Here is a 16,346-nt window from a genome sequence, read left to right on the forward strand (position 1 = left end):
GAAAATTCTTAATTTGGGAAACTATAAGAACTTTTAATTTGGTGTCTAATAATAGCTCTGAGGTATTATTTTAAGATAATTTTATTTTTTATGAAAAATGCTGTCTATGATATTTAAATTGCTGACATTTTACTATGACACTTTAAATGAGAACGTGTAAAATTCTAGGAATGGCATTGCATCCATTGTAGCAGTTTGTTTGAATTATCCAAATTTCTGGTCTGTGTGGACAGCAAGGAACTATACATTCCAGAATTCACTTGACTTTTAACAGGAATTCTTCTTTCTGTTTATGCCAGTTTGAGGATAGCTATGTGCAACTGGATACTTACTTTTCTTTTCTTTTACCTATGTCTTCCAGACACTAGGTACGACTATGCCCTATATTAATTAGATAAGATTTCTCAGTACCTAAATTCTAATAATTAAATTCTTAACATCTGCATGAGTTAGAAAACAAAAATTCTTCTTGCAGTCTTGCTCATTAAACAAACGGAAGCTACTCAGAAATTGCCAAGTGGAAATAAATTAAGAAGAAAACTACTTTCCACTCACCTTGTGCTGATCTTATGAAATAGTCTCATTCACTCTTTAAATATGTCTCTAAAGTTTGACCTTGGCCAGAAAGTTATGAGGACAGAATTACAGTCTCTTCTCTTTGAAATGGGTGGGTCTGCTGGGCAATTTTCCTTTTGGCATTCATAGTCTCAAATTAGTTGTGCACTTAATTAATAGCTACTTTAGTTCCTTTTTTGAAAGTGTAATAAAAATTATATGCTAACATTTAAATGTCTATCCATATAATCACCTAGAAATGGTTTGATATTGCTGTTGTGGGAATATCTGGGTCTAGATATTTGGGGATATCTGAAAGTTTAATTTTTTTTCTTCTTTCGAATGCTTTATTTTCTGTGCCTTTAGCATTATAGAAGCCTAACTATAAACTACTTAATAACAAATAATGTTTGTAGGAAGCACTCATACCACTGAGCAATTCACAGGCAACACTTACAGCACTGAATATTCACTTAAATTTATTAATTTTATTTTCTAGAAACCAGGTGTCCTTTTCATAGCTGTGGACTCCTGAGCTTTAAAAAATAAGAACTAATGCTTCCTGAGCACTAATTCAAATCCAAGTGTTTCTCTAGCGCTTCTTTGTATATTGGGTTATTTAATCTTCATTACATTTCTACAAAAAAAGATACTGGTTTTGAAGGAGAGAGAATCATACCCATTTCTACATGGACATTCTGTCCCAGAGAAGATCACAAAGCTTGTAAATGGCAGAATCAGGATTTGAAGTCAGCCTGTTTGTTTTGCCTGTTTTTTAACTGCTATATTGTTTTTGCTCTCTATATAAATTTAGGAAATTATTTGTAAAGACTCAGTGGCCTTAAGATAAGTCACGGCAGAACCTATATATTCAAAATTGCTTGGTGTGAGTCATTTGGAGTTTTCAAGTGTTCAGGCCTATGAACTCACCACTTCAGACCATGTAGAAATATCTGATTCTAACATTTTTTAGCAATTGACACATCCCTTGATCACTTTTTATATACAACTTATGATTACCACTTGGAGATACAAATATATATACATATATATACAAATGTTTGGGGGTAATATTGTCACAATTATTACATTTTAAAACATAATTTTTCTTCTAATTTTACCTTATTCTTAGGAGTGTCTAGAAAGACATAATGAGACAAATTACATTTTGGGATTTATTTTTTTTCTAAAGTAATGTTCTACTTTTGGTGACCTCAAGTAGATATCTCAGAAAGTGAGAGAGAGGGACATATTTAAAAGGCAGAAGCATTTCATGTATTTTGATACACTGCCTAAGAAAAGTGAAAGTATAATGTTAAAACAGTAATTGTTTCTCTTATACATACAGCTAGTCATAGTCTTTAAGTAAATTTTTACTTCATGGATGTATCAAATATATATTCTTAGATATAATTGACACTATAATTTCAGAAGAGCTGTTTATCAGGTTCAACAAAATTCACATTCTTGAATTTTTATAATGATTTAAAAAATTATTCAGTTTTAAGAAAAGTTTTAAAATAACAAGTCTCTATAGACCATGGAAATACTTCTCAAAGAAAATAAAATAGAAATATTAAGATAAAATATTTCAGGATAGCTGTTTGTTGTGACTTGGTAAGACAAGACAGAGCCTTTCTTGTGGAATTAAAAATTTAACACATCAACCAAATATGTTTGCTAACTTATAGTGTGTGGGAAATAACTCACATATTTTATTTAAATCACTATTATGCTGTATGATTTTTTTCTGCTCTGACTATGCAAGGCTTACTCTCATTAAAGTATAAATTCAAAAAATTTTATTTGAAAAATATTACTACTAGATCTCATAATATGTTTTCCTTATGCTCTCCTCAGAAGTGAAGCATTTTTTCCAGATATTGTTTAGCTTTAGCGTTTGGCCAGTGAATCAATAAATATAAATGTTATAATCTATATGGATAGATTTGGTGCTAGGTATGGAAGTAAAAGAGCAAGAATTTTTGAGACATTATGTTGGCTGTGCCTTGTGACAACGTTCCCTGAGGCTAAGACCATATGTTTTTCATCTTGAGTCTAGCATAATTTCTGACACATAGTAGGCAGTTAAAAAATATTTGCTGAATGAAAAATGACTGAATGGCTGAATGTACTTAACTTTTCCAGTTTAGCATTTAGAAGTTATTTTTAAAACTGTTAGAGTGACGAATATACTCATCGAATATGGCAGCAAATATTTTCCTTTCACAAATATCCAAGGATTTTTTGGTAGGTATGTCAGTTTCCCATTGTGCCAAAAGCTCTAGTAATTTTTATTTTATGTTTTTTTTTTTAATGTAAGTACACCTTAGAAGTCTTTGGTTAAATTGCAAAAGACTTAAGTTTGCATTTTCAGTTTTTCTCTTTGTAAAAATGTTAATTTTCGTGTTGAATTTTCCTTTTGATAAAGTATCATTAATAGTTTTTATATTGTATGCCTATGATTATAAGCAGTTTTTCTTCTTCTTCCTTTTTTTTTTTTTTTTTTTTTTTTTTTGAGACGGAGTTTTGCTCTTGTTGCTTGCCCAGGCTGGAGTGCAATGGTGCAATCTTGGCTCACCACAACCTCCACTTCCCAGGTTCAAGTGATTCTCCTGCCTCAGCCTTTCTGAGTAGCTGGGATTATAGGCATGCGCCACCATGCCCAGCTAATTTTGTATTTTTAGTAGAGACAGGGTTTCTCCATGTTGGTCAGGCTGGTCTCCAACTCCCGACCTCAGGTGATCCTCCCACCTCGGCCTCCCAAAGTGCTGGGATTACAGGTGTGAGCCACCGCGCCCGGCCAGCAGTTTTTCTTAAAACAATTATTCCTATTAAATTAAGTACCACTTAGCAATTTTGAAAATTGTGCATAAACCTCACAACAATCCTAAGATATAGGTATTATGGTTATCATTCCTATTTAATTATGTCTGGAGATGTTAAAAGAGTTTGTTCCAGTTCATTCAACTAATAGCGGGGCCAAACATGACAGATCCTAACTTGTTGCCTTTATTACGGTCTTTGGCAAAGCTACTTTTTGTTGGCATTGTAGTGTGTGTACCACATTCTTTTCTCACTGTGTGTCTCTGTGTGTGTATATTTTTCTAATATATATCAGACTATTTAGAGTCTTTACCTCAGCATGTTAAGTTCTTCAGCTAAGTCTAGAATCAAAAGTGCATGGCTAAGGTGGGCATAGTGATGCACGTCTGCAGTTCCGACTACTTGGGAGGCTGAGGCGGGAGGATTGCTCGAGCCCAGGAGTTCCAGACCAGCCTGGGCAACATGGCAAAACCGTGTGTCTACAAAAAAAATACAAAAATTAGGCAGGAGTAGTGGCACACGCCTGTAGTCCCAGCTTCTCAGGAGGCTGAGGCAGGAGAATGACCTGAGCCTGGGAGGTAGAGGTTGCAGTGAGCCAACTGCACTCCAGCCTGGGTGACAGAGTGAGACCCTCTCTCAAAAAAGTAAAAATTGTGTTTAAAAACGTACATGGCTGGAAACGTCAATTTTTCAAAGTATTTTATATCAAAAATATAATTTATTTTAATGTTTTAAATATGAAATTATTTAAAAACTTTTCCACATTATTAATGGTGAAATATAAAAACCTAAAAAAAAACACAGAACTTGTTCATTTTTAAGCACCAGATCTGTTTCCCTTACAGTAATTACTTTGATTTGTCTTATTTTGTCCTCCTGCTTCCCAAAATGCTTACATAGGTGTGCCTGGTTACAAGTCAAGTTGTTTATGTTATTCTAGTTTTTCAGACAAAGAGAAGTTTCTTTTATTTTTCATACTTTTATTAATATGTCAATGTACCACTAAAAATTCTAAAGAAAGACTGAACTAGAAAACAAATCAGAACCCATTATTGTCTGCAAATGAGAAAAAAACACATGTATTTAAATTACCCGAAAAAGTGCTCATTTTGCTTCTTCAATTGGTATGATTCAGATATAGTGACGGAAGAAACTCTCTAAGAGCCATAATTGTATTTCTATTATACCATTTGGATGCTCTTAGCTGGTTGTATCTCAGGAGCCGCATCATGGCCATAGAACAGACTGTTTCCTGTGGAAAGCAGCATCACTGCAACATAGTTCTCCATAAAAAAGGAGACAAAGCACTGCCATGTTCACATTTTTGACATTTTCATTATTATCATAAGTTGCTTCCATTTTCAAAGTTGAACATTCATCAGCGTAATCATTATATCCAAAGCAAAAGAAATAACTATAGAACTCAAAATTTATTGTAGACATGTAACAACTGATTTAGGGGAGTCAGTATTAAACCCAATTCTATTATCATACTTTTAGTTCCCATATTTTTGGTTTATACTGTATAGATGGGCAAATAAATTGACTAATTTTATCAACATGTAGCTTATTGACTTATAAGTCAATAAATCCAAAAATTTAAATGAAAAGATATTCCTGAATGTGTATAGAAATTACAATTTCTGACTGGGCGCAGTGGCTTACGCCTGTAATCCCAGCACTTTCGAAGGCTGAGGCGGGCGGATCACGAGGTCAGGAGATGGAGACCATCCTGGCTAACACGGTGAAACTCCGTCTCTACTAAAAATACAAAAAATTAGCCGGGCGTGGTGGCGGGCGCCTGTAGTCCCAGCGACTCGGGAGGCTGAGGCAGGAGAATGGCGCGAACCCCAGAGGAGGAGCTTGCAGTGAGCCGAGATCGCGCCACTGCCCTCCAGCCTGGGGACAGAGCGAGACTCCGTCTCAGAAAAAAAAAAGAAAAGAAAGAAATTACGATTTCTATAGTAATCCATTCACATATTCGTTGAGTAAATTAGAGAACAAATGAATAAACTGAGTCCATCCCAGATGTTTTGGGGGGAAACCAAACCAATGAGGAAGTAAGGCCTTAGTGAAGGATCATGGATGCCTATTTCAATATTACAGGTACCGAGAGGGAGAGAATATTCTTCCTTTATTTTAACTGTTGATATTTGTTGGTGGTATAATTTGAAGATGACTGATTTAAGAGTCAGAGACCTGGATGCTTATTGATTCAGCCATGTAATGCTATGTAACCTGTTGCCATGTATTTAACCATTTTGGGTTCAAATTTCTTCATGGAAACTGTCCAACTTTCCTTGACTTACAACTTTATGGTGATTACCAAAAGCTGTAAGACACTGTTTTTTAAAAGCCACATTATAAACTAAAGAGCCTTATAAACAGATTTTTCTTATAAATATAAAGTTGAAGATTTTCTGGAGTTTGCCTCATTTGGATAAAATCTTATCCCCCAGTACCTTGCTCCTTTTTGAATCTCTGGAATTTTCCATGTCTACACTCAAGAATAGTGAGTGGGAAATTTCCTTGAAGGGTTTAGAGATAACAGAGATAAAGAAGGAAAGTGTGCACCTGTCATAAGATCAAATGACTAAACTAAAACCATCATTCCAGATTGCCTATGGTCTCAGGTACCCAAACCGGCATCAATAATCTTCTGTGTATGTGTGTGTGTGTTTGTGCTCATGTGTGCTTCTATGCATATTTGTCTGAATTTTTGCCTTTATAATAAATGGTTATTATCCATTCACCAAAATATGCAAATCTTTAACTCCCGAATAATCTACTACACGTAGAAACTATTCTGAGCCAATAGTGTATGTCTTAAAGAAAACTCCTCAGACAAAGAAAATAGATTTATGTTTACCCACAGGACTGAAGAGCAGGAAGACAATATACCGGAGAAATAACTACCTTGTCCAAAGAACCAGTCTTAAAACGATACACGTTTTATTTTCTCATGTAGAAATGATGGATGTTCCTCATTGTAAATGGGATCAGATGGCAATAAAAGGAAGCATATCTGATGGCTACAATATCGGGACCAATTAGATAAAATGAGACAGCAGTGCATAATGGACAGCACACATCTGTTGTTACAATACAAAGTGCTCCAAGGAGTTCAAGGACTACACAAGAAAGAGTAGGGGAATTTCACACTCATTGACTTTGCCTCTAATTGATACTTCAGCTGCAGAGATAAGATAAACCTGCTTTCATGCTTAAGTAACAACAATCTCCAAAATATCTAAGTATCATGAGCAATTATGGTATACAAAGAAAGCAAATGTTATAATATCCGACTTTGTTTTCCAATGGTTAATTAAAAGAATACATGCTATTTCTTTTGCTGCGAAAGTACATTCAGTCTTGAAATATAAAATCAAATTTAGCAATGCAAGTGGCAAGGAACTAATTTATGAACACCACATATAGGCACTCTTTTTATCTATTAAGAAATTGAGGACGTCAATGTTTAAGTATTACTGGGCTCCAGCAGCTGTGATTGTCTGTTAGTGTAATCAGCTATCTAATTATATTGGAATGGTGCAAAATTTTTTGTGTATTTCGCAGCTCAGTGATCAAGATACTCAAAATTAGACAGCACATTAGGGCTCTGATAATGAAAGTAATGTACTGTAATATTTTTGAAGGTAAGGGATTTTTTGGAAACTGATGTTAACTGATTTTAGTGTTAATCCATTTTTAGTTTCAAATATACCTATCTACTTTGCTATTGGAGAATTGTAACTAAAAATAAATTAATGATCCTTTTTCAGTCAGCACATTTATTCCAACAGACTTTTCACTCTTAGTGTCTGCTTTTATAATTAGCCACAACACAATTAATAATACAATAACAAATTTTATTGTATATATGGGGGAGGGAGAGAGAGAGACTTTACTGCAATCTATATGAGATAAATACTATTATCACCTCGATTTCACAAATAAGAAACTGACACCAAGAATTTAATTAACTTTTCAAAGATCAAAAGCAAGTAAATTGTGAAGACATGATTCAAATGTAGGAAGGTTTTGCTACACACTAAACTTCTACAGGAACCTGGATTTCACTGTTCATTAAAGCTCCAAATTTATATAAAGAAGAAAAATGTTGAATTGTATCCCTAAGTCTGCTTTCAAATAAGTAATTTATCATCAAATTGTTATTTATTGTGCCTAATTTCAAAGAAGTTTTGAAATTTGACAGACTTCAAAGTCTGTTGTACTTGAGTTTGAATTCTGACCTATCCTTGTCACTTACTGGATGTGTGATTTGGGGTTAGTCACAGTTTCTTAGCCTCATTTCCTTATGTGTAAACAATAAGAAAAAATAACACTGTCCTTTCACCATTGTACGCATAATTAAGCAAAGATTAGTCTTATTATTTGCGATGTTCTTGGCAAAGAGACTGGAAAAATAGAAAAGGCCTAGTATATGGAACTATTAACATTAATATCATTGTTGCCATCATTATCACCCTCCTTTAACATGTATTCATTTAAAATAATTTGATAACTTTCCATAAGCATTTCATAAATATATAATGAATTGCTACTTTTATTGCTTTAGAGACTATAAGCCCTATCTGTTACATTGAGAAATATACTTTTAACCTGGCTTCTAAACAGTAGAATTTCATGTTCCATTTGTAGAGAGGGACTAGAAACAAAGAATAAGTTATTTCTTCAGATATTTTATTTACATTAAAACTGTATATACACACAACCATCTATTCTTCAAGTGAGCTCAAAGCTGTGTAACATGTTGTTATCTATTTGAATTCAATTCAACCCCTGATCAACTTTTGTGGTTGAGCTCATTAGTTGATCTGATCCTTTGGCTCCACCGTCTTCTACAATAAGAAATCTAACAGCTTCTGCAATTAACCGTGCCTAAATATATTTAAGACAAACTGACATCTAGCAAAGAAACACTTTGTCTTTCATCCATCTTTGAGGAGTGAAGACTTGTGTGCAGGTATGCCCAACTCTACTTAACACCTCTAAAGAATATAATGCTTTATATGTAAAAAATATAATGCACCATGTTGCAGAGATCCTATTTAAAACAGATTTAATATTGAGATTACATTGTAAATATAGTAACAAAAGGCTAATTTCTTCTATTATTTAAAAAGTTTTTGCACAAACTCCTTTCACTTTTTTTATTTTCTTCCTCTTTTTGTGAGGATACTTTATGTGCAAACTAGAGTCCTAAAAGTCCATTTACTTCAACAAACACTTACATAGTACCTGCTAATAATATTAGCTACTACTAGTATCTATTCTGCATTAATTATACATTTCCATTTTCAAAGAATCCAGTAAGATAAATATTATCTCCATTCAATAAACAAGGAAACTAAGACTAAAGATATACAGTAAAAAAAGAGATAGAGCTTGCACTCAATAAAGCTTGCAATCTACTATGTTAGAAGATAGCCATGAACACAAAGAGCTTAACACAAACCATGGCATAAGTACAAGTCATCTAAGTATGCTCAATGTACAAAAATCATTGAATGCACAGAAAGAAGAGCACATGATACAAGTTGGATAAAGCTGGGAGGAGCTGGCATTAGATGTAACTTGAAGAAGAACCAGTGAATATCTGAAAATGGGGAAATGACTATTGAGGCAGAAGAAACAATTTGAGAAAAGGCGCAAAGGTGTGAAAGTGTGTGGCATATTTGGAAATGAGTGTGTCATCTTGTGTGATTGTAGTACAGAATATTCGAGGAAGAAAACAGGTGAGACATCATGGTTTAGATCCGTTGCTCTCAAATTTTAGTACCACTCAGTAGTGACTCCCAGGTGGGCCCAAGAATTTTCACTTCTGACAAGTGCCCAGGTTATCCTAGCGCTTCTGTCTCAGAAAACACACTTAGAGAACTACTAGTTTAGAGGCATGTGAGTTGCTAATTTTCAATGTGGAACGTAAAAAGGTTTTATTGTTTGTAATTCATAAAATGAGATGTTTAGTGTTGGCCTACAATGTTAAAATCATGTGATTTAAAAGGTAATTAACTATAGGCTTGAAGGGCCTGCTAAGAAAGGATTTTTTACAATGAAGTCTGGAGTTCATTTGACAATCTAACAGGATGCTTGCTCATAGCCCTCAGGATGAAAGCCCTGTTGAAACTGACATAAGAACAGGCTGTGGCTAGGAGCAATAGTTAAAGAAACCGTTGGAACCTTAGTTGTGGTAATACAACAACAATCCCCTCAAAATGAAGACTGGGGTAACAAAGCAACATTAGGTCACATATGCGAAAGAAGACACCACTTAAGAAGAGACCAAAGAACTGTCTTTGAAGTGTCTCTCTTTGAAGACTACTGCAAAAGGTCATGAATTGGTACACAGCACAAGGGTATTGAGCAGAAGCTGACAGAGGGAGTTAAAATCTACCTCCAGGCTGGGCGTGGTAGCTCATGCCTGTGATCCCAGCACTTTGGGAGGCCGAAACAGGTGGATTACCTCAGGTCAGGAGTTTGCGACCAGCCTAGCCAACATGGTGAAACCCTGTCTTTAATAAAAATACAAAAATTAGCCAGGCATAGTGGAGCACGCCTGTAATCCCAGCTACTCAGGAGGCTGAGGCAAGAGAATCGCTTGAACCCAGGAGGCAGAGGTTGCAGTGAGTCGAGATTGTGCCACTGCACTCCAACCTGGGTGATGAGAAAGATTCTGTCTCAAAATAAGTAAATAAATAAATAAATAAATAAGAAATCTACCTCTAATACTTTCACTCTCATATCTGATGCTGAAGCAGGGGTGTAGTTTTGCTGGCACAAAATAATAATTTGTCTGGACTGCACATCCCTTTCTAATTTATCTCCTCACTTCAGGAGTCTATATTTTTTCATTCAAACCCAGTAAGCCAAAGAATTGGGCAAAATTAGTTAGTTCTAAAATGTGGAGAAAAAGCAATCACCTTCATATTGCTGGTACTGTAGTAGTAGGTTGCATGATCTTAAGGAAGTGGCCTAACTCTTCTGGGATATAGTTTCCTAAAACATGAATTAAAATAGTCAAAATAAGTAATTTCAAATACACTTTCATATCTGAAATCTGTCTTTTAGAATAAAGAAAAAACAATGTGAGTAATCATGAGTATTGACACAGGGAAGATCTGGGTTGAAAACCACTCACTTTCAGAATGCTCACTTACTGAATGATTTTGGGTACACTATTTAATCTTTCAAAGTTTCAGGTGACTTTATTTGCAAAAGGAGAACAATAATCCTTACTTCATAAGAACAGATAAAACTGAAGAACAAATTCCAATATAAATTTTTTTCAAGCCACTGAAGCAAAACATTTCGCCCATTTTTTTTTCATTGTAAGGTAAATAACCCTACAGAATGAAAATCCATACCAACTTCCATTTCAAATCTTCCCTTACCCAACCCTAAAAGGTGTAAATTGCTTTAAAAAGAAAGGTAAATGAAATTGCTTTAGAAAGAAAAGTAAGTGAAATTGCTTTAAAAAGGAAGGAAAGAAGAAATGAACGATGGAAAGAGATGGAAAAATCGAAGGAAGAAGGGAGGTAGGAATGAAAAGACACATGTTTTAATTCTAGAAAAGAATTACTTTTCTTTAATCCAAAATGACTAAATCAAATAATGGCAGTACAAGAATATATAGAACATATGAAAAGTTACATACTATAAAAATTAAATTGTCAACAGCTCTATATGAAAAGTATGACTACAGAGGGAACAAACATTAAGCAGTACAAGAAATATTAATATTTAACAGCTATCTATATTTTTACATGTGCACTTTATAAAGAAGAAATTAATCATTAAGATGTCAAATTCTCCAGTGTCTTTAAAGGATGTGAAGCACCATACTGTTTTCTAAGAATGCAGATACAGTGTGGGTATTGAGGCTTGAAGCAAATTTTATTTGAATCTTGATTCCGGCACTTGTGTATTCCAGTAAAGTGACTTTGAGCCAGGTATTTACAATCTCTCAACCTTAAGTCCCTCATTTACCAAATATAAATAATACTACCTGCTTCTCTAATGGATCTGTGCTCACTACTCAAGTGACCACATAACCAAGCATTTAAATACTTCAAGCCCAATTTCTGAGCTATCTCTGAGTGTTGTTTATTTTGGGGATTAACTGGGACAATGTATTTAAAATATCTGCATATATTAGTCTTTCAATAAATATTAGCTTTATTAATACTAAAGAATTAACATGCAAGTGTGCAATTGACATGCAGTTAAAAATATTCCTATTTGAATACCATAATTTGAGTCATTTTAGCACCCTAGGATTTTTGAATCTATCAAATTAATCTAAAATAGCTATTTTTTTCTTCAACAACTGATTAAGGTTGACACATAATAACAAATTAATTTTCTAGAAATTCTGTTACTTTTATGGGACAAAACAGAAAACATGATTACCTCAAGCATCACATTTTTTATAGAAGTCAACTCATATCACCAGGCACTTCTGAATGCTTATCAATTTATCTCAGAAACTAAACACAATAACACAGGTAGTACCTACCTAAAATTCAAATGAAGGAGTCAGTTATCTATGTCTGGGTCCTGAACATGGTTTTTCAGAAATTCCAAGAAGGTGGTAATACCATACCACGTATCTTTTTATCATCTCACTCTCTAAAATTCCAAATTTTAATGCTTCTTTCTTTAAGTGAAGAGCTAAGATTCCTACTATCATATTCACATACCCATGAAGGACATTTTGAAATGTAATCATTGGCTCTCCATGCTTATCCTCATTTTCAAACACGATTGTGACGAATTGCCTCCCCTGACATAGTCAATTTCATGATCTAGGTGACTTTTGCAGGCCTTGTTGGCTTCCTGTTTGAAATGAATAAAAGGCAATAACACTGCTCAGGTTACAAATGAAATGTTTTTTTATTGACATACTTTATAACTAATATGTAGGTACATTACATAGATTTCAAAATGTACAAAACAAAGTCAAAGAAGAAAATCAGTATCACCTTGTCCTACATGCATACAAGAAAGAAAAATAAATACCCTGCCATTTCCATATAGCACAAATATTTTTTCTGGTAGCTAAATACTTTTGTAAATAACTATTCTAATGAGTAATATATATTAACACATTCATCCTATAATTCATTTCAGTAACCCAATTGTTGATGCCAATTTTTCAGTATTATAAATGTCATAACAATAAAGATATTTATAGACAAATAGATGGCAATTATGTAAAACCTTAAATAGCTTCTTAAGAAGAGAATTTCTGATCTAAAGTTAATAAAGCATTTATTTTTGGTAAGTGCTGTATTTTGTTTTTCAGGAAGTTTATACCAGGCAACAGTAAGTAACATCACTGTTTAAAATATTTCCAGTAATCTTGTTGTATACTTTAAAAAAATTCAAATTTGTCAGTTGTAACTCAATAAAGCTGATGGAAAAAATAAAAATAGAAGACTTCTGATAAAATTTAATTTTAGTTCAATGGAAGTATAATTAATGCATAGTCATTACAGAAAATTTAGAAAATACAGACGAAAATTAAAAATTTGAATAAATTTTGACATTCACAATTAGTGGCTGTATGTTTTTTCAGCAGAGCTTATGTATATATTAAATACACATTTTTAAAAAGGTAATACAAAGTTTCAAACTCCTCTCTTGACGTTGTATTGTGAGTGAGCATTTTATAATTTTTTTTTTTTTTTTTTTTTTTGAGATGGAGTCTCACTCTGTCACCAGGCTGGAGTGCAGTGGTGTCATCTCGGCTCACTGCAGCCTCCGCCTCCCAGGTTCAAGCAATTTTCCTGCCTCAGCCTCCCAAGTAGCTGAGACTACAGGCGCCCACCACCACGCCTGGCTAATTTTTGTATTTTTAGTAGAGATGGGGTTTCACCATGTTGGCCAGGATGGTTTTGATCTCTTGACCTTGTGATCCGCCCGCCTTGGCTTCCCAAAGTGCTGGGATTACAGGCGTGAGCCACCGTGCCCGGCCGCATTTTCTAATTTCTGAGTCTCTTTTTCTTCTTCCTTATTTCAGAGATTGGCTACTATCGACAATGTTGCTGTCATCAGAAACTCATGGGTATCACTCCAGACATTACCTTCTTTCTTTTGTCCAGCACCAGCGGCTTACCAAGTCCTAAAAGATTCACTTGTAGAATAATACTTGTAAGTTTCAGCTCCCCTCCAATCGTATTTCCTCTCTTGTTCACTTGTATTACCACAAATACCTTTCAGCAGGTCTTTTGACCCTCAATTTAGCCATTTTATATTCCACATCCCAAGATCCTATCAGAATTTTCTTCCCAATATTGAAATAACACCCTGTCACTCCTAGGATTACAATGACTCATTTAAGATAAAATCCTAGTTTTTCTGTATAACACTGTTTCCCTTTACTTTTTCAGCTTCATTCATCTCTTGACATTATCTCAGATGTAGCTTGCCCTGAGGCAATGCCAAACACTTGCTGTTCCTTGACTGTTTGCTGCTTTTCCATGAGTGGGTAAGTTCCATATTGGAAGCTTCATGTAGGGGCTCAGAGCTGGGTCTCTGGGTGAATACTGCATATAGTTAATTCTTAGCTGTGTCAGCTGTTGACTGTTGTCCTTGGGCAATTCACTTAACTTTTTTTTTTTTTTTTTTTTTCTGAGATAGACTCTTGTTCTGTGGCCCTGGTTGGGCAGGTTCCAGAGATTCTCCCATCTCAGCCTCCCGAGTAGCTGGGACTACAGGTGTGCACCACCATGCCCAACTAATTTTTGTATTTTTAGTAGAGACGGGGTTTCACTATGTTAGCCAGGCTGGTCTTAAACCTCTGGCCTCAAGTGATCCACCCACTTCGGCCTCCCAAAGTGTTAGGATTACAGGCATGAGACACCACACCCGGCCTCACTTAAATGTTATATGTAACTTACGTTTTCTCACTTGTAAAATTAGGATAATAACAGTATTTGCCTCTACAATCATTAGAAGGATTAATTGTTATTGTTATTAACTAATAACTATGTCTATTAAATAAAGGCTTTCTGTTTTGCCTGCACGTTATATTGATTAACTTGCACAGCTTACCTAACATTGAGATCTCTTCAAAACTTTTTTTTTTCTGAAACTCAGCTGAGATGCATTCCTCTCTCCTTTTACCTTTGTCCCATCATTTTCATCCAGTGTTGAAATTGTCTGTGTTTGTAACTCCTAAAGCAGACGAAGTTGTCTGAGAGTAGAAGTTGTCTTTCTCCTCTTTGTCGCCAGCATCGAGCAGAAAGCTTAAGCTATGTCCCAAATTGTTGTGCACTGGTATCTGTTTTATGAATGAACAATATTTGATAAATGGTAATTTTGATTAAGATCTTATTCACCACTCTTCCTTTTCTGTGCAATGTTTTCAAGACCTTAGCTAAATTTAAAATATATATATAAATATATATATATAATATATAAAGGCCTAAGCTTCACATATTAAATTAAAAACATGTAATCTAATTTTAAAGGGAGACAGGGTCAAAATTTACTTTTATCTAGTATTTTATTGTAATATTTTCATGGAGAAAACAAATAGCACATGTCATATAACAAATACAGTGCCAAGCAGGCACATTGACTGAGTTTGTATGTTGTAACAATTGCAAGTAAACGCCATGAGAAGACATGAAGAAAAAAGACATAGAACTTACTTTGCAGGATGCTTAGGGGTCTCTTTAGCTTCAGAAGACACATCCCCAAGATTCTTTAGGCACACCTGGAGATCTGTAACAATGTATAATTCAGAGAATAAGCAAATTAAAACAACGTTGCATCCACTGTTATAAAGAAGACATAAATGGAAGCGTTATGACAGGAACTTTCAGCTCAGCAATGAAATATTTTAGGATGATATTAGTCTTAATTCAAATTATAAAGACAGAGACAAACAAGGCTCTGAAAAGAGAAGGCGAAAAAAGTTAAGGGAGATGAAGAGAACACTCGAAGTCATAAAAGTAGAAATGAGATTGATATCACCAAAAAGAGGCTTTGTGGAGGACGTAAAGCAATTGGCAAATTCTTTTTCTCAGTCTGATGGCGCAACAGGAAATGAAAAAAGGTATATACTACAGAGCATGGAAGGCTTTCACTACTGAAGTATTTAAGAATGAGTGAGGTAAAAGTAATTCATAAATGAAGAAGTTACAAAATGTACTTATGCTTATAATACCACCAATGTTCCTATTAAGTTTCTAACAACAATAATAGTAAACGATAACATAATAGCATTACGACTGATGATGATGAAAAATGATGAATATTATCATTATATTAGTAATCAAGGGGAAGCAAGATGAATAGACAAATGTAGATTTTCTAGATTATGTTATTTAAATATTTCAGGTTTACTGAACACCTGGTTGTCTAATGTGAATTATTCCAAAGAACATGCTGTTCCTTTCCTAACAAAAAAAGCTTCAAAGGCAAATAAATAATTTCCAATTCCTTTTTGGTCTCCAAGTCACTCTTTACACAAGAGGAATTTGATGAGTTAAGTGTAAATGTATAAGAAACATGTGGATTGCATTTTGTTTAAAAACATACAAGGGTTTAAAAATTAAGGACGAAAAGTGTTTGGCACAATGCATTTTTGGTGAAGCCAAACCAGAAACATTTGAGACAGTTTCAGATTGTAGTGTGACCTTCAGCATTGCTTGTGTTTCTGGGTATTAAATGAATCTAAAAATAAACACTATCCTTAACTAGAACTGAAGCAATAAAACCTGTAGCAAGGTATGGACCTGAATGAAAAATTTTTTGAGGATTTACTGAATTTTTTTCTTTTTTCTAAAAAAAAACTTCCAGTCTGAGAGTTCAAGCAAATGCCCACCATATGTGTCATGCTTTGTGTCTATTGCCTTATTTCTTCCTAAGGTTTCTGGTTCACATAGAAGAGGAGACATCTGAATATGTATAAGAAAAATGTCAACCCTCCC

General features: G+C 34.3%; 1 long non-coding RNA gene across 1 annotated transcript in view; it reads right to left on the reverse strand.

Annotated features, from left to right (window-relative positions):
• Window positions 1-16,346, reverse strand: part of LOC107970493 (uncharacterized) — a 49,583-nt gene that overhangs the window by 18,137 nt on the left and 15,100 nt on the right. Inside the window, exons 5-7 of the long non-coding RNA XR_008547028.2 lie at window positions 15,063-15,135; window positions 14,461-14,689; window positions 12,105-12,240 (exon numbers count right to left, since the gene is read on the reverse strand). This is a non-coding gene — a long non-coding RNA (uncharacterized LOC107970493). The remainder of the gene's footprint in view (window positions 1-12,104; window positions 12,241-14,460; window positions 14,690-15,062; window positions 15,136-16,346) is intronic.

The sequence above is a fragment of the Pan troglodytes genome, chromosome 2, assembly GCF_028858775.2.
Source record: "Pan troglodytes isolate AG18354 chromosome 2, NHGRI_mPanTro3-v2.0_pri, whole genome shotgun sequence".
Taxonomy (NCBI): domain Eukaryota; kingdom Metazoa; phylum Chordata; class Mammalia; order Primates; family Hominidae; genus Pan; species Pan troglodytes.